The sequence below is a fragment of the Salmo trutta genome, chromosome 20, assembly GCF_901001165.1.
Source record: "Salmo trutta chromosome 20, fSalTru1.1, whole genome shotgun sequence".
In the NCBI taxonomy this organism is placed as follows: domain Eukaryota; kingdom Metazoa; phylum Chordata; class Actinopteri; order Salmoniformes; family Salmonidae; genus Salmo; species Salmo trutta.
The window spans coordinates 93537-117192 of NC_042976.1; the positions used below are offsets into that span (position 1 = coordinate 93537).

General features: G+C 42.9%; 1 protein-coding gene across 2 annotated transcripts in view; it reads right to left on the reverse strand.

Annotated features, from left to right (window-relative positions):
* The window catches only part of LOC115155374 (speckle-type POZ protein-like A), a 96863-nt gene extending 74808 nt beyond the window's left edge, over positions 1 to 22055 (reverse strand). The window contains exon 1 of one of the 2 annotated variants that reach the window (XM_029701934.1): positions 21749 to 22055. The gene's annotated coding sequence lies outside the window, so the exon portion shown is untranslated. The remainder of the gene's footprint in view (positions 1 to 21748) is intronic. The other variant, XM_029701933.1, reaches the window with a different exon arrangement.
* Positions 22056 to 23656: the final 1601 nt, after the last annotated feature.

Sequence of the window (23656 nt, forward strand, 5' to 3'; positions counted from 1 at the left end):
AGAGTCAGAGGGGACTCTTTAGGTCGGTTTACTTACTGCTCAGCTCTTGGGACAAGTGTAGTCGATTATGCCATCACTGACATTGACCCCTCCTCCATTAGTGCATTCACTGTCAGATCACAGACAGATTGTGTTTCTGAAGAAATTAACCAGCAATACTCATTCAAAAAACAACCCAATAAACTCTACATGAACCAAATCGTACAGATGGGCTCCAAACAGTGCAGAGAGCTTCATTGAAACATTGAACTCAAATGAAATGATGAACTCTATACAGTTCTTCAATAACTCACAATACCAAAACAATGAAGGTGTCAATTTGGCTACACAAAACATCTATTGCATATTCCAAAAAGCAGCATCAAAAGCCAATTTGACAAAAACCAAAGAAATGCAACATCAGTAAAAAAATTAAAAATGTTTCTGAAAAATGGTTTGATAACGAATGTAAACAATTAGGTGTTTTCTAAGACAAATGTCAAATGAAAAACATAAGCAGCAAACCAACCCAAAGCTACGCTATGAATACTGTGAAACTCTGAAACAGTAGAAACATACACTGAAACACAAGACATTTGGAAAACTTATTTTGATAATCTGTACAAAAACATCCCACAAAAAGACTTACAACATAACCAATTAGAAATTCAAGAAAAATTGAACATCCTTGAATCAGTCATTAAAAACCAAAATCCATTAGATTACCTAATAACCCAACTGGAACTAAATGAAAAGCTCAAATCTATAAAACCAAAGAAGGCTTGTGGTCTAGATAACGTCAGAAATGAAATGCTGAAAAACAGCACACCTGAGTGGCAAAATGCTGTGCTTAAATTGTTCAACATGGTACTAACTTCGGGCTGCTTTCCTGATGTCTGCAACCAGACATTTCCCCTATCCACAAAAGTGGAGACAAATCAGACCCCAACAGCCACTTGGGAAAGGTTTTCTGAAGCATTTTGAATTCAAGACATCAAACCTTTCTTCAAGAAAGAAATGTAATAAGTAAATGTCAATTTGGCTTTCTCCCCAACCGTCGCACTACTGACCATATATACACCTTACACACACTAATTAATAAACACGTCCACTAAAAAAAGAGGGCAAAATCTTTGCTTGCTTTATTGACTTTAAAAAATGATTCGATTCTATTTGACGCAAAGAGCTATTCTTCAAAATTCTCCAAAGTGGGCTTGGTGGTAAGCTGTAGGACTTAAGAAAATGTATGTACACAGAAAACAAGTGAGCAATAAAAATCAAAAACTAAAGAACAGAATTATTTTCACAACGTCAAGGTGTGAGACAAGGCTGCAGTTTGAGTCCAAACCTTTTTAACATTTATATCAATGAATTAGCAGACATGTTGGACCAATTTCCAGCCCCAGGACTCAACTATGAGGTAGAGAGGTAAAATACCTGCTATATGCTGAAGATTTGGTTCTTCTATCACAAGCCAAAGGTCTTCAACAGAACCTTAACATTCAGCAATATTGCCATAACTGGGCCATGGCAGAAAATAATTTTTCCAGAAAACGTCAGAAACACAAATATAAATTCACCCTGAACAACACCATTATCAAACACACAAAAAATGACTCATTCCTTAGTCAGACCATATGTGCATGGGGAAACATTAATATGGCAGTGAATTAAAAAAAATATATGTAACCTTTATTTAACCAGGCAAGTCAGTTAAGAACAAATTCTTATTTACAATGACGGCCTACACCGGCCAAACCCGGACGACGCTGTGCCAATTGTGCACCACCCTATGGGACTCCCAATCACGGCCGGTTGTGATACAGCCTGGATTCGACGCCTCTAGCACTGAGATGCAGTGCCTTAGACCATTACGCCACTCTGGAGCCCAGTGAATGCACTGAAAGAAAAAGCCCGCAGAGCATTGTATGAAATTATTCAAAATCAACAAAACATTTAGAATTTGGATCAAAATATTTGAGAGTGTAATCCTACCTCAAAGGAAGTGAGGTTTGGGGGCCACTCAATAAACTAGACAATAAAATGTGGGACGCACATCCAATTGAAGCCCTACATGCAGAATTCTGTCGGAAAATTCTAAAGAAGTCCAAAGAAATACACCAACTAATGCATGTAGGGCAGAATTGGGCCGCTTTCCAGTGGTAATGAAAATGCAGAAAAATATCATAAAAATGTTGTCTACATCTAAATTCAAGCACTTCAAACCCAAGAGCTGAGCCCAGAAACGAGCCCTCTAGGTCAGCTGGTGTTGGACCTAACCAACCAAGCCGACACCAGCACTTCTTCAAAAGAAAGAATTCAAATAAACAAAATCACGAACCGATTAAAGGACTGATATTTACAACATTGGAAAGACGAAACAAAATCCCAAAGCCGACTAAATTGCTATCTGACCCTAAACAGAGAATATGAATTGGCTGATTATCTCTACTTTGTCAGAGATACGAAGCAGAGACAGATCCTTACCAAGTACAGGCTGAGTGACCACCAATTGGCAATAGAAACCGGCAGACATAAAATGACATGGCTACCCAAAGAGGAGCGTGTATGTGGTCACTGCACAACAGGGGAGGTAGAAACAGAGATACACTTTCTCCTTTACTCTGAGAAATATTCCTCACCAAGAGATTCATTATTAGAGGAAAAACTAAAAATACTCATGGGCGAATGAGCAATGGCTCCTCTTGCAGCCAAATAAGTATTTGCCTGCCACAGCCTGAGGGACACTGAATAATAACTGAACACTGAATAAATAATAATAATGTGCATAGTAAACGGTAACTTAGTTATTATTAGTATTATTGTTATTACTATTATTGTTGTTGTGAAGAAACCAGGTGGCTGTACCGACTCTGATAACGTATGCCGAGTGAGCCATGTTTCCGTGAAACAGAGAATGTGACAATCTCTGATGTTTCTCTGGAAGGCAACCCTTGCTCGGATTTCGTCTACCTTGTTGTCAAGAGACCGGACATTGGCGAGTAGTATACTTGGGAGCGGTGGACGATATGCCCGTCTATGGAGCCTGACCAGAAGACCGCTCCGTCTGCACTGCCGTTGTTTTGAGTCGCCTTCTGGGATCCGGTCCATTGTCCTGGGTGGTGGACCAAACAGAGGATCCGCTTCGGGAAAGTCGTATTCCTGGTCATAAAGTAGGTAAGATGACATTTCTCTTATATCCCATAGTTCCTCCCAGCGATATGTAATAAGACAAAATATTTCCTGGGGCAACAGTGTAAGAAATAATACATAAAAAAAGAAAATACTGCATAGTTTCCTAAGAACGCGAAGCGAGGCAGCCATCTCTGTCGGCGCCGGAAGTCTGGTACAGCCACCTGGTTTCTTCACGCATCGCGCCGACAAAAGCAAACATCTCTCTGGTAAGAAGAAGAGCGGTGGTGTATGCCTTATGATTAACGAGTAGTGGTGTGATCATAACAGCATACAGGAACTCAAGTCCTTTTGTTCACCTGACCTAGAATTCCTTACAATCAAATGCCGACCGCATTATCTTCCAAGAGAATTCTATTCGATTATAATCACAGTCGTGTATATCCCCCCCTCCCCCTCAAGCAGACACCTTGACAGCCCTGAAAGAACTTCATTGGACTCCATGTAAACTGGAAACCACATATCCTGAGGCTGCATTTATTGTAGCTGGGGATTTTAACAAGGCTAATCTCAAAACCAAGGCTCCCTAAATTTTAATCAGCATATCCAATGTGCGACCCGGGCTGGCAAAATTCTGGATCATTGTTTCTCTAAGTTCCGCAACGCATACAAAGCCCTCCCTCGTCCTCCTTTCGGCAAATCTGACCACGACTCCATTTTGTTGCTCCCAGCCTATAGACAGAAACTAAAACAGGAAACGCCCGTGCTCAGGTCTGTTCAACGCTGATCCGACCAATCTGATTCCACGCTTCAAGATTGCTTCGATCACGTGGACTGGGATATGTTCCGGATAGCGTCGAACAACAACATTGATGTATACGCTGATTCGGTGAGCGAGTTTATTAGCAAGTGCATCGGTGATGTTGTACCCATGGCAACTATTAAAACCTTCCCCAACCAGAAACCGTGGATTGATGGCAGCATTCGCGCAAAACTGAAAGCGCAAACCACTGCTTTTAATCAGGGCAAGGCGACCGGAAACATGACCGAATACAAACAGTGTAGCTATTCCCTCCACAAGGCAATCAAACAAGCTAAACATCAGTATAGAGACAAAGTAGTCGCAATTCAACGGCTTAGACACGAGAGGTATGTGGCAGGGTCTACAGTCAATCACGGACTACAAAACAGAAAACCAGCCCCGTCGCGGACGACGATGTCTTGCTCCCAGACAAACTAAACAACTTCATTGCTCGCTTTGAGGACAATACAGTGCCACCGGCACGGCCCGCTACCAAAACCTGCGGGCTCTCCTTCACCGCAGCCAAAGTGAGTAAAACATTTAAACGTGTTAACCCTCGCAAGGCTGCCGGCCCAGACGGCATCCCTAGCCGCATCCTCGAAGCATGCGCAGACCAGCTGGCTGGTGTGTTAACGGACATGTTCAATCAATCCCTATCCCAGTCTGCTGTTCCCACAAGCTTCAAGAGGGCCATCATTGTTCCTGTTCGCAAGAAAGCTAACTGAGCTAAATGACTATCGCCCCGTAGCACTCACTTCCATCATCATGAAGTGCTTTGAGAGACTAGTCAAGGACCATATCACCTCCACCCTACCTGACACCCTAGACCCACTCCAATTTGCTTACCGCCCCAAATAGGTCCACAGGCGACGCAATCACACTGCCCTAACCCACCTGGACAAGAAGAATACCAATGTAAGAATGTTATTCATCGACTACAGCTCAGCATTTAACACCATAGTACCCTCCAAACTCGTCATTAAGACCCTGGGTCTCGACCCCGCCCTGTGCAACTGGGTCCTGGATTTTGACGGGACGCCCCCAGGTGGTAAGGCTAGGAAACAACATCTCCACCTCGCTGATCCTCAACACTGGGGCCCCACAAGGATGCGTTCTCAGCCCTCTCCTGTACTCCCTGTTCACCCATGACTGCGTTGCCATGCACGCCTCCAACTCAATCATCAAGTTTGCAGACGACACTACAGGTGGTAGGCTTGATTACCAACAACGACCATACGGCCTACAGGGAGGAGGTGAGGGCCCTCGGAGTGTGGTGTCAGAAAATAACCTCACACTCAACGTCAACAAAACAAAGGAGATGATCAAGGACTTCGGGAAACAGCAGAGGGTGCACCCCCTATACACATCAACGGGACAGTAGTGGAGAAGGTGGAACGTTTTAAGTTCCTCGGTGTACACATCACAGACAAACTGAAATGGTCCACCCACACAGACAGCACGGTAAAGAGGGGCTGAAGAAATTTGGCCTGTCACCAAAAACACTCAAACTTTTACAGATGCACAATCGAGAGCATCCTGTCGGGCTGTATCACCGCCTGGTACGGCAACTGCTCCGCCAACAACCGTAAGGCTCTCCAGAGGGTCGTGAGGTCTGCACAACGCATCACTGGGGGCAAACTACCTGCCCTCCAGGACACCTACACCACCCGATGTCACAGGAAGGCCAAAAAGATCATCAAGGACAACAACCACCCGAGCTACTGCCTGTTCACCCCGCTATTATCCAGAAGGCGAGGTCAGTACAGGTGCATCAAAGCTGGGACCAAGAGACTGAAAAACAGCTTCTATCTCAAGGCCATCAGACTGTTAAGCAGCCATCACTAACATTGAGTAGCTGCTGCCAACATACTGACTCAAATCTCTAGCCACTAATAATTAAAAATTGGATGTAATGAATAGAGGTCGACCGATTATGCTTTTTCAACGCCGGTACCGATACCGATTATTGGAGGACCCAAAAACCCGCTCCCGATTAATCGGCCGATTATTTTCACATTTTTGTAATAATGACAATTACAACAATACTGAATGAACACTTATTTTAACTTAATATAATACGTCAATAAAATCAGTTTAGCCTCAAATAAATAATGAAACATGTTCAATTTGGTTTAAATAATGCAAAACAAAGTGTTGGAGAAGAAAGTAAAAGTGCAATATGTGCCATGTAAGAAAGCTAATGTTTAAGTGCCTTGCTCAGAACATGGGAACATATGAAAGCTGGTGGTTCCTTTTAACATGAGTCTTCAATATTCCCAGGTAAGAAGTTTTAGGTTGTAGTTATTATAGGAATTATAGGACTATTTCTCTCTATACGATTTGTATTTCATATACCTTTGACTATTGGATGTTCTTATAGGCACTTTAGTATTGCCAGTGTAACAGTATAGCTTCCGTCCCTCTCCTCGCTCCTACCTGGGCTCAAACCAGGAACACATCGACAATAGCCACCCTCGAAGCAGCGTTACCCATGCAGAGGAAGGGAAACAACTACTCCAAGTCTCAGAGCGAGTGACGTTTGAAACGCTATTAGCGCGCACCCGGCTAACTAGCTAGCCATTTCACATCGGTTACACCAGCCTAATCTTGGGAGTTGACAGGCTTGAAGGGGTGGGTATAATTTGTGGAACGTTCCAAAAGGAATCTGTTCCAAAAAACGTAAAGTAAAAGGTTGCCAACCAACAACGCATACAAAGTAGCAACGCGTACAAACCTAACTAACTAGCTGCCGAATAGGCATCAACTCACCACGTAGCTTATTCTTAATGTTTGTCCATAGGCAAACAGACATGTGAGGAGAGACATTTTTCGGAATAAACGTGATGAGTGCGGGCTCTACTTCACCGCAGCCAAAGTGAGTAAAACATTTAAACGTGTTAACCCTCGCAAGGCTGCCGGCCCAGACTGTATCCCTAGCCGCATCCTCCCTACCCGGTATCTTATTCTGCCGCTAAACAAATTTGTATGCGTTGTTTTTTGGAAACCTTGTTATTTACAAAGTTTTTGGAATAGATTCCTGTTGGAACGTTCCATAAATTATACCCACCCAGGTTGAAGTCATAAACAGCGCAATGCTTGAAGCACAGCGAAGGGCTGTTTGAATGAATGCTTACGAGCCTGCTGCTGCCTACCACCGCTCAGTCAGACTGCTCTATCAAATCATAGACTAAATTATAATATAATAAACACACAGAAATACGACCCTTAGGTCATTAATATGGTCGAATCCGGAAACTATCATCTCGAAAACAAAAGTTTTTTTCTTTCAGTGACATACGGAACCATTACGTATTTTATCTAACGGGTGGCTAAGTCTAAATATTCCTGTTAGGCATTAATGTTTATGGTTAGGTACATTGGTGCAACGACAGTACTTTTTTCACAAATGCGCTTGTTAAATCAACACCCGTTTGTCGAAGTAGGCTGTGATTCAATGAAAATGAACAGGCACTGCATCGATTATATGCAACGCAGGACACGTTAGATAAACTAGTAATATCATCAAACATGTGTAGTTAACTAGTGATTATGTTAAGATTGATAGTTTTTTTATAAGTCTAATGCTAGCTAGCAACTTACCCTTGCTTCTTGCTGCCCTCGCGTAACAAGTAGTCAGCCTGTTAATCCTTGTGTAGTGCAACAAGACAGTTAACCCCCGTTTCTAGGCCGTCATTGTAAGTAAGAATGTGTTCTTAATCTGACTTGCCTAGTTAAATAAAGTTGTAAAAAAAAGAAATATATATATATATATATTAAAAAAATTAAATCGGCGAATCGGTGGCCAAAAATACCGATTACCGATTGTTATGAAAACTTGAAATCGGCCCTAATTAATCGGCCATTCCGATTAATCGGTCGACCTCTAGTGATAAATGTATCACTAGCCACTTTTAAACCTCTTTGGGCTAGGGGGCAGTATTTTGACGTCTGGATGAATAGTGTGCCCAAAGTAAACTGCCTGTTACTCAGGCCCAGAAGCTAGGATATGCATATAATTGGTAGATTTGGATAGAAAACACTCTAAAGTTTCTAAAACGGTTAAAATAATGTCTGAGTATAACAGAACTGATATGGCAGGCGAAAACCTGAGGACAAACCATCCAAAAAATAATAATGGAGAAGTTTATTGGTAACGTTTGGGATTCATTTTGTATGCGTTTTGAAGGAGGGAAACCGGTGGATTATTGAATGACTTTTTGGGGATATAAAGGACTTTATCGAATAAAATGACCATTTGTGATGTAGCTGGGACCTTTTGGAGTGCCAACAGAAGAAGATCTTCAAAGTTAAGGCATTTATTTTATCGCTATTTCTGACTTTCGTGGCGCACCTGCCTGGTTGAAAAATCTTTTTCATGCTATTGTATGCGGGGCGCTGTCCTCAGATAATCGCATGGTTTGCTTTCACCATAAAGCCTTTTAAAAATCTGACACAGAGGCTGGATTAACAAGAAGTTAGGCTTTATTTTGATGTATGACATTTGTATTTTCATGAATGTTAAATATTTCTATTTCTGTAATTGAATTTCGCGCTCTGCATTTCACCGGATGTTGTCGAGGTGGGTCGCTAGCGGAATGCCTGCGCCAGAAAGGTTAAACATTGCCACTTTATATTTACATGCCCTACGTTACTCATCTCATATGTATATACTGTACTCTATACCATCTACTGCATCTTGCCTATGCCGTTCGGCCATCGCTCATCCATATTTATATGTACATATTCTTATTCATTCCTTTACACTTGTGTGTATAAGGTAGTTGTGAAATTGTTAGATTACTTGTTAGATATTACTGCATGGTCGGAACTAGAAGCACAAGCATTTCGCTACACTCACATTAACATCTGCTAACCATGTGTATGTGACCAATAAAATTTGATTTGTGATTATTATTCCAAATAGTTGTGGTACGGGTAGTAGTGTTGATGGTAATGAGAGCAGTTTAGTGATGGAGGTGGTAGTAGTAATGATGATGGTAGTTTTAGTACTTATGTAATGGTGAGGATGACAGTTTCATTTTCCATGTTTAGCTTTTTATATTTCTACTATTGACTGTTACCATTGTTTATTATTAACTACCATTTTATATTATTATTTGTTATTCTTTATTATTTTATTACAATGTATATAGTATACATTGTTGTTATGGCAATATTGATGCAATGTTTTTCATGCCAATAAAGCAGCTTGAATTTTGAATTTGACAGAGAGCGAGAGACAGACAGAGAGAGCCAGAGAGACAGACAGAGACAGCCAGAGAGACAGACAGAGAGAGAGAGCCAGGAGACAGACAGAGAGAGACAGAGAGAGCCAGAGAGAGAGAGAGACAGAGAGAGACAGAGAGAGAGAGCCAGGAGACAGACAGAGAGCCAGGAGACAGACAGAGAGACAGACAGAGAGACAGACAGACAGACAGAGAGACAGGAGACAGACAGAGAGACAGGAGACAGACAGAGAGACAGGAGACAGACAGAGACAGAGAGAGAGAGCCAGGAGACAGACAGAGAGAGCCAGCGAGAGAGAGACAGAGAGAGACAGAGAGAGAGAGAGCCAGGAGACAGACAGAGAGCCAGGAGACAGACAGAGAGACAGGAGACAGACAGAGAGACAGGAGACAGACAGAGAGACAGAGCGAGCCAGAGAGGGAGATAGAGCACCCGGCCTTACCCCACTAGAATCTGAAGTCAAATGTCTACTGTTTGCTGATGATCTGGTGCTTCTGTCACCAACCAAGGAGGGCCTACAACAGCACCTAGATATTCTGCACAGATTCTGCCAGACCTGGGCCCTGACAGTAAAATAATGGTGTTCCAAAAAAGGTCCAGTCGCCAGGACCACAAATACAAATTCCACCTAGACATCATTTCCCTAGAGCACACAAAAAACTATACATACCTTGGCCTAAACATCAGCACCACAAGTAACTTCCACAAAGATGTGAATGATCTGAGAGACAAGGCAAGAAGGGCATTCTATGCCATCAAAAGGAACATAAAATTCAACATACCAATTAGGATCTGGCTAAAAATACTTGAATCAGTTATGAACCCATTGCCCTTCATGGTTGTGAGGTCTGGGATCCGCTCACCAACCAAGAATTCACAAAATGGGACAAACACCAAATTGAGACTGCATGCAGAATTCTGCAAAAATATCCTCTGCGTACAATGTAAAACACCAAATAATGGATGCAGAGCAGAATTAGGCCAATATCGCTAATTATCAAAATCCAGAAAAGAGCTGTTAAATTCTACAACCACTTAAAAGGAAGCGATTCCCAAACCTTCCATAACAAAGCCATCACCTACAGAGAGATGAACCTGGAGAAGAGTCCCCTAAGCAAGCTCGTCCTGGGACTCTGTTCACAAACACAAACAGACCCCGCAGAGCCCCAGGACAGCAACACAATTAGACCCAACCAAATCATGAGAAAACCAAAAGATAATTACTTGACACATTGGAAAGAATTAACAAAAAAACTGTGCAGGCTATAATGCTATTTGGCCCTAAACAGAGAGTACACAGAGGCAGAATACCTGACCACTGTGACTGACCCAAACTTAAGGAAAGCTTTGACTATGTACAGACTCAGTGAGCATAGCCTTGCTATTGAGAAAGGCCGCCGTAGGCAGACCTGTCTCTCAAGAGAAGACAGGCTATGTGCACACTGCCCACAAAATGAGGTGGAAACGGTCCCTTGTGGCTCAGTTGGTAGAGCATGGTGTTTGCAATGCCAGGGTTGTGGGTTCGATTCCCACGGGGGACCAGTACGGGAATTTTTTTAAATGAAATGTATGCATTCACTACTGTAAGTCGCTCTGGATAAGAACGTCTGCTAAATGACTAAAATGTAATGTAAATGTAAACTGAGCTGCACTTCCTAACCTCCTGCCAAATGTATGACCATATTATAGACACATATTTCCCTCAGATTATACAGACCCACAAAGAATTCAAAAACAAACCCGATTTTGATAAACTCCCATATCTACTGGGTGAAATTCCACAGTGTGCCATCACTGCAGCAAGATATGTGACCTGTTGCCACAAGAAAAGGGCAACCAGTGAAGAACAAACACCATTGTAAATACAACCCATATTAATGCTTATTTTTCCTTTCGTACTTTAACCATTTGTACATCGTTACAACACATGACATTTGTAATGTCTTTATTGTTTTGAAACTTCTGTGAGTGTAATGTTTACTGTTCATTTTTATGGTTTATTTCACTTTTTTATATTATCTACCTCACTTGCTTTGGCAATGTTAACACATGTTTCTCATGCCATTAAAGCCCCTTGAATTGAATTGAGAGAGAGAGACAGAAGTCATGCAGAAGAACAGCTCCTTACATGTTATAACTTTCTGGTTAACAAGATTAAATTCACAAAAAATATATTGTTAATCAAATTGTACAACCGAAGATCAACACAGAAGGAAAATATTGGTCTTTTAACTCACTCTCTGTCAATCTTCATCATGCTAGCTAGCCGAATTCAAATCGGTCAGCTAGCTTAGCATCTAGCTCCAACTGTTTACTGCTGGTAACCATAGCAACATGGCCACTGTTGCTAGCAGCAGAAACACCTTTTCTTTAATTTCCAGCAGAAATCAAATCAGAGAAGGGAAGAATCCATTTTAAACACAGAAGTCAGAGGGAGAACCCAGAAACTTTGTTTGCCGACTGCTCACAAAACAGGACTGTTACAACTTGTTATTTTACACAGACAACATTACTGCCTGGCATACGGCTGTATCCAGGCATTTCAGCTATACAACAAAGAAAGGCCTCTGCAAGGGAAGGCAAATTCACATGTTTGAGGACAGCGAAAAGGACCAGGAAAACAGGTTTCTGACGGGAAACATGTACCAGAACGGCACTGTCATGGTCCAGGGCAGTGGGGCTGCACTCAGATCTGTTGTGCAGGACCCCCCCCCCCCGGGATAGATGGAGGAAACCAAAAAGGACAAGGACAGCACCCCGACCTCTCCCCTCACCTCAGGCACCCCAACCAACAGCAGGACTATCCTCCCCCTGCCTGCCTACAACCACCAGAGCCAAGACCACACTACCATCAGCCTGCTGAGAGACAGGCTGGCTCTGTTAGAGGTATGGGTTACTGAGCTGAAGGAGCAGCCCCCCAGCTACACCACCTCCAGACTGCTGAGAGACAGGCTGGCTCTGTTAGAGGTATGGGTTACTGAGCTGAAGGAGCAGCCCCCCAGCTACACCACCTCCAAAGTGCTGAGAGACAGGCTGGCTCTGTTAGAGGTATGGGTTACTGAGCTGAAGGAGCAGCCCCCCAGCTACACCACCAGCAGCCCAGACACAGAGCTTCTACAGGACCAGATCAACCAGTACAGGACCCAGCTGAAGAACTCTGTCCAGGAGCTGAGAGCCTTACCACAGCTCTTGAGGAGGTAAAGGCCACCATGAGGAGAGAGCCTTACCACAGCTCTGGAGGAGGTAAAGGCCACCATGAGGAGAGAGCCTTACCACAGCTCTTGAGGAGGTAAAGGCCACCATGAGGAGAGAGCCTTACCACAGCTCTTGAGGAGGTAAAGGCCACCATGAGGAGAGAGCCTTACCACAGCTCTTGAGGAGGTAAAGGCCATCAGGAGGAGAGAGCTGGTGCAGGTAAAGAGGAGATGATAAAGGAGTTGTCTGTCATCAAGTAGGTGCCGCAGCACAGAGAGCAGACTGTAGACTCCTAGAGAGAAGCTGCAGCCCCTCACCACCCCTAACAACCCCACTGACCCACCTTTACCCACTGTACTAGGGGACACCTAGTACAGAGAGAAGCTCCCACACACCCCTCCATGTACACAGGCTGTGTGTACCCCAGCCCCAGACCGTGAACCCACTACTCTAGTAAAACCCACTAAGGTGGCCATCCTCATTGACTCAAATGGGAAATTCACCCATGACTAGGATGGCTGGAGTCTTTGACAATTTTTAGGGCCTTCCTCTGACACCACCTGGTATAGAGGTCCTGGATGGCAGGAAGCTTGGCTCCGGTGATGTGCTGGGCCGTATGCACTACCCTCTGTAGTGCCTTGCGGTCGGAGGCTGAGCAGTTGCCGTACCAGGCAGTGATGCAACCAGTCAGGATGCTCTCGATGGTGCAGCTGTAGAACCTTTTGAGGATCTGAGGACCCATGCCAAATCTTTTGTCTCCTGAGGGGGAATAGGTTTTGTCGTGCCCGCTTCACGACTGTCTTGGTGTACTTGGACCATATTAGTTTGTTGGTGATGTGGACACCAACTCTTAACAACTTATTAGTTAGTAGTTACTGTATTTCTGACTGCTATTCTTCCTTTTTCCAACATGAAATCACTATCAGTTAGCATGTGGAACATTCAGGGCCTAAACTCATCAACCTTTGGACTGAAGTGTTTAACACCGGAGTTCAACAAACATCTGAAAGATGTTGACGTCATCATTCTGCAGGAGACATGGTGTAAGGCTGACGCTGTCACTCACTGTCCCACAGGCTACAGAGAGGTAATTGTGCCATCACAGAAACACATCTCTGCCAATAGAGGCAGAGACTCTGGAGGATTGATCATTTGGTACAAATCCAAACTACAAAATCGAATTGATCCCCTCAAAATTGGTAAATATCACATTCGGTTAAAAATGAAAACATTTGTTGTACTGACAGAAAAATGTGTTCCTCTGCACAACATATGGAATGAATTGCAAAAAAAAAAAAATCACTGAAGCTGGAGTCATATCTCCCTCACTAACTTTAAACATCAGCTGTCAGAGCAGCTTACCGATCACTGCACCTGTACACAGCCCATCTGTAAATAGCCCACCCAACTACCTCATCCCCATATTATTTATTTTTTTGCTCTTTTGCACCCCAGTATCTCTATTTGCACATCATCTTCTGCACATCTCACTTCAGTGTTTAATTGCTAAATTGTAATTATTTCGCCACTATGGCCTATTTATTGCCTTATTTCCCTAACCTTACTACATTTGCACACACTGTATATAGATTTTTCTATTGTGTTATTGACTGTACGTTTGTTTATGTGTAACTCTGTTGTTTTTGTCCCACTGCTTTGCTTTTTCTTGGCCAGGTTGCAGTTGTTAATGAGAACTTGTTCTCAACTGGCCTACCTGGTTAAATAAAGGGTTATGTATATAATATATAAATACCTGGTTAAATAAAGGGTTATATATATATATATATAATATATAAATACCTGGTTAAATAAAGGTGAATGAAAAAATATTCCCCACCCTCAGAATCACCCATATTACACAGAGGAGATATTCCCCACCCTCAGAATCACCCATATTACACAGAGGAGATATTCCCCACCCTTGAGGAAGATGTGCTATTTCCAGGCCCAGGGAAATGTGCTCATCTGTGGGGACACAAATGCGCAGGAGCACTACCTGATCTAACGACCACATGAGGGGACAGCTTTATTACAGGCCATACTGTTTCTAACTGCCTTAATCTGCCCCATAGAAACAACAGTGACAGCACCATCAACAACAACAGAAGGGATCTGTTGCACCTCTGTAGAAGCCTGGGTCTGTACTTTGTCAATGGTAGGTTACGGGGGGACTCTTTGGGGAGATTCACCTATTGCTCACCTCTTGACCACAGCACAGTAGACTATATGATTAAAGACATTGACCCTTTCTCTCTCAGCTCATTCACCATGAAGCCACTAACACCTCTGTCTGATCACAGCCAAATTCCATTGTTCCTCAATAGAACAGACATGGACACAACCACACATTCACAGCCCAGTAAGCTGTACATCTGAAATTCACACAGATGGGCCCAAAACAGCACAGAAGAATACCAGAAAGCAACCTGTAACCAAAATATCCAAACACTTAGATAACTTTCTGGATGTCACATTCACTCACAGTAAAGAAGGCATCCATCTAGCAGTAAAAACATCAACAATATATTCAGGCAAATGGCAAAAGAAGCACAACTGAAATTGATAAAAATAAAAAGACCACAGATGACAACTGGTTTGATGCAGATTGTAAAATTATAAGGAAAAAAACTAGAACACTATCCAACCAAAAGCACAGAGACCCAAATAATGGTGAATTACGCCTTCATTACTGTGAGATTTAAACTCTATAAACGTACACTCAGAACCAAAAAGCAAGAAAGCACGCAGGGCAATATACACCATTAAAAAACAAATTCAAATTGAAATACCTATTAATACCTAGTAAAACAAGATTTCACCCAATGGGAAAAACACCCCATTGAAACCCTGCATGCAGAGCTCTATAAGATTATCCTACATGTCCAGAGGAATACTACAAACAATGCATGCAGGGCAGAATTAGGCCAATATCCACTAATAATAAAAACTCAAAAAAGAGCAATGAAGTTTTGGAAACATCTAAAATACAGTGACTCCCTCTCATATCATTACCAAGCCCTGCAATACCAAGAGCTGAGCAAAGAAAAGAGTCCCCTCATCCAGCTAGTCCTGGGGCTGAGTTCACAAACCTGTTCTACTAACACACTGAAGCCTCAGGACCCTCATCCAGCTGGTCCTGGGGCTGAGTTCACAAACCTGTTCTACTAACACACTGAAGCCTCAGGACCCTCATCCAGCTGGTCCTGGGGCTGAGTTCACAAACCTGTTCTACTAACACACTGAAGCCTCAGGACCAGAACATCCAAGCAAAATGCAGTGCTATCTGGCCCTAAATTGACAGTACACCGTGGAAAACTATTTGACCATGGTTACTGAACAAAACCTTAGAAAAACCTAAACAAAGTACAGGCTCAGTGAGCACAGCCTTGCCATTGAGAAGGATAGACACAGGAAAACATGGCTCCCTGTGGAGGAAAGGCTGTGCAACCACTGCACAACAGCAGAACCTGAGCTGCATTTCCTGATAAAATGTAAAACAATTACAGTGTAATTTCCCCAAATGTTAAACCCTTATTCAAGGTTTCAAAGACCTCTCTGATGAGGATAGACTACCCGTCCTGTTGGGGGAGGACGCAGAGAGCTGTGGGTTGGCAGCGCACTACATTGCTGCCTGCTATAAGATGAGGGACATGTCCTCTATGCTTATTGTTATTGTTCAATGTATGGTTATTTTGAAATGACTAGTGGCGCAGCGATCTAAGGCACTGCATCTCAGTGCTAGAGGTGTCACTACAGACACCCTGGTTCGAATCCAGGCTGTATCACAACCGGCCGTGATTGGGAGTCCCATAGGGTGGCGCACAATTGGCCCAGCGTCGTCTGGGTTTGGCCGGGGTAGGTCGTCATTATAAATAAGAATTTGTTGTTAACTGACTTGCCTGGTTAAATAAAGATTAATTTAAAAAAGTAAATATGGTACAAACTCCCACTAGACCATGCCTTCACCAATCCAATGCTTTCAGATGTGGAAAGTAGTGAACGAATGCACACTTTGGGTGAAAGGAGATAATATTGGGACGCACTCCTAATCTCAACTGTCTCCTTAGCATCTAGCTAGTTGTTTCATGGCCTGTCTCAACTGGCTCCTCAGCATCTAGCTAGTTGTTTCATGGCCTGTTTTCTTAGCATCTAGCTAGTTGTTTCATGGCCTGTCTCCTTAGCATCTAGCTAGTTGTTTCATGGCCTGGCTCCTCAGCATCTAGCTAGTTGTTTCATGGCCTGTCTCCTCAGCATCTAGCTAGTTGTTTCATGGCCTGTCTCCTTAGCATCTAGCTAGTTGTTTCATGGCCTGTCTCCTCAGCATCTAGCTAGTTGTTTCATGGCCTGTCTCAACTGGCTCCTCAGCATCTAGCTAGTTGTTTCATGCATGTCTCCTCAGCATCTAGCTAGTTGTTTCATGGCCTGTCTCAACTGTCTCCTCAGCATCTAGCTAATTGTTTCATGGCCTGTCTCCTCAGCATCTAGCTAGTTGTTTCATGGCCTGTCTCCTCAGCATCTAGCTAGTTGTTTCATGGCCTGTCTCCTTAGCATCTAGCTAGTTGTTTCATGGCATGTCTCAACTGTCTCCTTAGCATCTAGCTAGTTGTTTCATGGCCTGTTTTCTTAGCATCTAGCTAGTTGTTTCATGGCCTGTCTCCTCAGCATCTAGCTAGTTGTTTCATGGCCTGTCTCCTTAGCATCTAGCTAGTTGTTTCATGGCCTGTCTCCTCAGCATCTAGCTAGTTGTTTCATGGCCTGTCTCCTCAGCATCTAGCTAGTTGTTTCATGGCCTGACTCCTTAGCATCTAGCTAGTTGTTTCATGGCCTGTCTCCTTAGCATCTAGCTAGTTGTTTCATGGCCTGTCTCCTTAGCATCTAGCTAGTTGTTTCATGGCCTGTCTCCTTAGCATCTAGCTAGTTGTTTCATGGCCTGTCTCCTTAGCATCTAGCTAGTTGTTTCATGGCCTGTCTCCTTGGCATCTAGCTAGTTGTTTCATGGCCTGCCTCAACTGGCTCCTTAGCATCTAGCTAGTTGTTTCATGGCCTGTCTCCTTGGCATCTAGCTAGTTGTTTCATGGCCTGCCTCAACTGGCTCCTTAGCATCTAGTTAGTTGTTTCATGGCCTGTCTCCTTGGCATCTAGCTAGTTGTTTCATGGTCTGTCTCCTTAGCATCTAGCTAGTTGTTTCATGGCCTGTCTCCTTAGCATCTAGCTAGTTGTTTCATGACCTGTCTCAACTGTCTCATTTACATTTACATTTCTACAGCAACTGAAATGACTGAAACACTTAAAGAGCTGCAGTTAGTTTCGGAATGGGCAGCAAGGAATAAGTTTGTCCTAAATATTTCTAAATCTCCTTGGCATCTAGCTAGTTGTTTCATGGCCTGTCTCCTCAGCATCTAGCTAGTTGTTTCATGACCTGTCTCAACTGTCTCCTCAGCATCTAGCTAGTTTTTTCATGGCCTGTCTCAACTGTCTCCTTAGCATCTAGCTAGTTGTTTCATGGCCTGTCTCCTCAGCATCTAGCTAGTTGTTTCATGGCCTGACTCCTTAGCATCTAGCTAGTTGTTTCATGGCCTGACTCCTCAGCATCTAGCTAGTTGTTTCATGGCCTGTCTCCTTAGCATCTAGCTAGTTGTTTCATGGCCTGTCTCCTTAGCATCTAGCTAGTTGTTTCATGGCCTGACTCCTTAGCATCTAGCTAGTTGTTTCATGGCCTGTCTCCTCAGCATCTAGCTAGTTGTTTCATGGCCTGTCTCCTTAGCATCTAGCTAGTTGTTTCATGGCCTGTCTCCTCAGCATCTAGCTAGTTGTTTCATGGCCTGTCTCCTCAGCATCTAGCTAGTTGTTTCATGGCCTGTCTCCTCAGCATCTAGCTAGTTGTTTCATGGCCTGTCTTCTTAGCATCTAGCTAGTTGTTTCATGGCCTGTCTCCTCAGCATCTAGCTAGTTGTTTCATGGCCTGTCTTCTTAGCATCTAGCTAGTTGTTTCATGGCCTGTCTCAACAGACCTGCCACCACTCTAGACACACCTGGAAGACAACACTGATTCTGCTAGACTATTTCACCTGCCACTTTCTAACTTATGTTTCTTATTTGCCTGTACATACTATTTTAATTTTAGACAAGTGAGACAATAATACAAATACACATTAATGTGAATAACTGGCTATATGCATAGTGACATATTTGCTAACATTGCTAAGAAATTGTGAACTACAGATCTAAAATGAGGATAAGTTGGTAAGAAATCAGACCTGGCCCTTTACTTTTTTCAATCTTTACTAACGAGTAAAGCCAGTGTGTCTATGTATGCGGATGACTCAACACTATACACGTAGCTACTACAGCAACTGAAATGACTGAAACACTTAAAGAGCTGCAGTTAGTTTCGGAATGGGTAGCAAGGAATAAGTTTGTCCTAAATATTTCTAAAACTAAAAGCATTGTATTTGGGATTAATCATTCACTGAACCTCAACTAAATCTTGTAATGAATAATGTGGAAATTGAGCAAGTTGAGGTGACTAAACTGCTTGGAGTAACCCTGGATTGTAAACTGTCATGGTCAAAACATATTGATACAACAGTAGCTAAGATGGGGAGAAGTCTGTCCATAATAAAGCACTGCTCTACCTTCTTAACAACACTATCAACAAGGCAGGTCCTACAGGCCCTAGTTTCTACCTTCTTAACAACACTATCAACAAGGCAGGTCCTACAGGCCCTAGTTTTGTCGCACCTAGACTACTGTTTAGCAGTGTGGTCAGGTGCCACAAAGAGGGACTTGGGAAAATTGCAGTTGGCTCAGATCAGGGCAGCACGGCTGGCCCTTAAAAGTAAGTGGAAAGCTAACAATGACATGCATGTCAATCTCTCATGGCTCAAAGTGGAAGAGAGATTGACTTCATCACTACTTGTTTTTGTAAGAGGCGTTGACAAGCTGAATGTACCAAGCTGTCTGTTTAAAATACTTGCACACAGCTCAGACATCCATGCATACCCCTCAGGACATGCTACCAGAGGTCTCTTCACAGTCCCCAAGTCCAGAACAAACTACGGGATGTGCACAGTACTACATAGAGCCATGACTACATGCAACTCTATTCAACGTCAAGTAACTGATGGAAGCAGTAGAATCAGATAAAATAAAAACATAAAAATAAACCTTACGGAACAACGGGGAGTGTGAAGAGACACACAAAAGTATATGCACATGCACACATTGTGATATTGTTGTATGGTGGTATCAAACACTGTATTGTAGATATGTAGTGGTGTAATAATTTGATATGATGTACTGTTTTATCTTTTGTTTTATATGTAATGTAAGTGCTTTAAAATGTTTGGACCCCAGGAAGAGTAGCAGCTAATGGGGATCCATAATAAACCCCAGGAAGAGTAGCTGCTGCCTTGGCAACAGCTAATGGGAATCCATAATAAACCCCAGGAAGAGTAGCTGCTGCCTTGGCAGGAACTAATGGGGATCCATAATAAACCCCAGGAAGAGTAGCTGCTGCTTTGGCAGGAACTAATGGGGATCCATAATAAACCCCAGGAAGAGTAGCTGCTGCCTTGGCAGGAATAAACCCCAGGAAGAGTAGCTGCTGCTTTGGCAGGAACTAATGGGGATCCATAATAAACCCCAGGAAGAGTAGCTGCTGCCTTGGCAGGAATAAACCCCAGGAAGAGTAGCTGCTGCTTTGGCAGGAACTAATGGGGATCCATAATAAACCCCAGGAAGAGTAGCTGCTGCCTTGGCAGGAACTAATAGAGATCCATAATAAATACAAATATTTATTAGGGATCCCCATGTCATGCTATTGATGGTATCCCATGTGTGCACCTCTCAGGCAGGGTGATCTAATTAATAGGAATGATTCAGTGTTCCCTAGGACCTAGTTCATCACTGACTGCTTCATGGTCCAGTCTGGAGGCCCCACTCTGAGGACAGAACATTCAGACATTTGTTGGAACCAATAAACAATTAGTATGATATAAAACTAATGGGCTCCCAAGCGGCACAGCGGTCTAAGGCACTGGTTCGATTCCAGGCTGTGTCACAACCGGCGTGATTGGGAGTCCCATAGGGCTGCGCACAATTGGCCCAGCTTCATCCGGGTTTAGCCAGTGTAGGCCGTCATTGTAAATAATAATTTGTAATTAACTGACTTGCCTAGTTAAATAAAGGTTACAAAACTCTTCTCTGTCTGTCCCCGAACTGAAGTGTCTTCCAAACAGCAGCATTGACCTGATATGGCCACAGATCAAGCAATGCCCAGATAACAGCCAACAGAAATTGTCAGAATAAGTTAATTCTATTCCATGTATGTTAGCATTTTTTTTATGATGATGTAGCTATGACTTACTGTCAAATGACACAGGTAGTGTGATATTCTTGAGCTAGCTAGCAGAAGTTAGTTCTCAAAATGATCAACGGTTACCTTGATCATCAGGCATCCCACATGTAACTACTTTTTAGGGCTTTAGTAATGTAATTTGATGTGACCCATTTTACTATATAATGCCACACATTTCAGGCAAAACTAGCGAATGTTAGCTAGCTAGTCGACCGGTCTTTTTTTTTAATCAGTACTGAAATATCAACTGTGAAGACTGAGATATTGTCTGTCCGCCTACGATTAATTTGACAATATGAGCCAGAAGATGTCATCCTTGATTTGGCCCAGATTCGGTTCTGATGTTTTTGTTTGCTAGCAAAGTTAGCTGGTTTTTAAGTTAACCAGCGAGATTCAAAATAGCCAACTAGCCCGTGTCCTCAATAGCAAGCTAAAAGCAGGCGCTGTTGATACGGGCTGTTAGCTAGCGACATTTTTAGCTAGCTGGTGAAGCTGTATTCTGCCTTGCTAGCATTGCTTCATGCTAGGTAGAAAGCTAGTTAATTAGCTAGCTATCGCGAAGACGTTAGCTAGCTATCAAAATTACAACTAAATAACTGGTTAACTAGTTAGCTAACAATACCATGATGGTATAACTCATGGATAACTAAATGGAAAGTGTAGCTAGCTAACAAGGTTGCTCTGCTTGACCAGGCCTGGCTAACCAAGTTAGCTAGCGGTAGCTAAAATCGATGTTGCTAATTGGTCAATATCAAGCACCGCTTAGAAACAAAGGCCCCTCACCGTAATATTATTTGAAAAACACTGGTGTTGCCAACTATCATCGTACAAGTTGGTTAGAGATGCTAAAATAAGTGATGATTGAAATGAGCTACAAGGCATGTTTGAGCATATTGTTTTGGAAATACATCGGCGTCCAACGACATGCTTATTCTTTGAGGGAAAACATATTAGCTAGCTAACGTTAGATTGTTTGGTACAGTACTGGTAGCTAGCTAGCTACGGGAAATGGAAAAATATTTTTAACTACGAACCTTTCATTTCCATGCTTCCACTAAATGCAACGAATCTTATCTCAGCCGTTCATTTCCACCATCAGTTATTTAGCTAGCTAAACAATGGAAAACTGCGTTTTAACCATTCTCAGGCTCAGTGCTATGTAAAACGTATATGTTTTTCAGAGTCTAACATCATAGGCTACTTTACTAGGTAGGTGGAGGCAGATTAGTAAGCAGCTTCCCAGATAACAAAAAATGTCCTCCCGCTTGCTATTTGCCGCCTTCCTTATGCCCAGGTCAACATCAAGTCTCAGACCACCTGTCTCAAAGCCAGTCTCTACCCCAAGCCACAAGACTGCCCCAACAGCTGAACCCTGGGCTGACTCCTGCACCCTACCACACACTTAACATTTATTCATATTCTTTACACACTGAAGTCAGTTTTGTCTACCGGACCAATGCAATAGTTCTGTCACCTTACTGCACTACTAATGTATATACTTTCATATAATATCATTATATGCTGCAACTGCATTGTACTGAGGGGCACAACTTTCATTGGGGATGGGGGACATGACCACCCCAACCATATTCTGACATTTCATTTTTGTTCCCCCCAGTTTTATCATGCAGTGATATAAAATGCGGCATCAGTGTGCTTTAGGTTGTGGTGAGGAGTCGACTCTAAAATAATCGATTCCTCAATTCCTTGGCGGTTGACTTGCATTTCTGGGCGTCAAGCTTGACTCCTAAGATTCAGTATTTTTGCAGTGGAGGAAACTTTTTGCCGTAGTCTACTTCGGGCTCCCGAGTGGCGCAGCGGTCTAAGGCACTGCATCTCAGTGCTAGAGGGGTCACTACAGAACCTGGTTTGATTCCAGGCTGTATCACAACCAGCTGTGATTGGGAGTCGCATAGTGTGGCGCACAACTGGCTCAGTGTTGTTAGGGTTTGGCCGGGGTAGGCTGTCATTGTCAATAAGAATTTGTTCTTAACTGACTTGCCTAGTTAAATAAATGTAAAAAACACAAACTATCTCATCTTTCACAGCAAAGAGTGAGATGGGAGGGACACAGCCAGGCATAGGTAGGTGTGTCAACCACCAGGCAGAACTGTGCATCGTTAGTCAAAAGATGTAGGCTATAGACTATTGCAATGTTGTATTTTGCAATTTATTGGCTTGCAATGTCTTGTGCAAGTTCACTAAAGTAGGGGCTATCAATGAGGAGGCTGAGCTATTCTACCGTCTGTTGCGGGTAGAATAAACACACTAAAACACCAAACACACTAAAACCCTGGCTGGCTGTTGATATCCAAAGTCAGGGCTCTCCAACCCTGTTCCTGGAAAGCTACCTTCCTGTAGGTTTTTGCTTCACCCCCAGTTGTAACTAACTTGATTCAGTTTATCAACCATCATTATTTAATCAGATGCGATAGATTAGGGTTGGAGTAGCTGGGTCATTTGGACTTCAAAACCTTTTTTTTGTATTCTATCAGAAAAAGGACATGTTTGACTTTAAGAAAAACATATTGGTCAAGCTCAGGCACAGATTTTTGGGTGCATTTTCCAATTTGTGCATAATTCTAACAGGGTGGATGGAATCTAACATGGTGGAAATGTTGAGCCTAAATTAGCCATTGCTCTGTGAGTAAGCGAGATTGAGCTAGCATAATGGTGAAAACTTCTCTATCAAACATATTTTAACATTTCGATTTTTTTTCCGATATAATTTTGCCTAACAGGGTGGAAATGTATGAGTGGGACATGGAAACTAACAACATGAAACATGGACAAATACAATGCCTTCGGAAAGTATTCAGACCCCTTGACCTTTTCCACATTTTGTTATGTTACAGCCTTATTCTAAAATTGATTAAATAAAAAAAAACATCAGCAATCTAGACACAATACCCCATAATGAGAAAGCGAAAACAGGTTTTTAG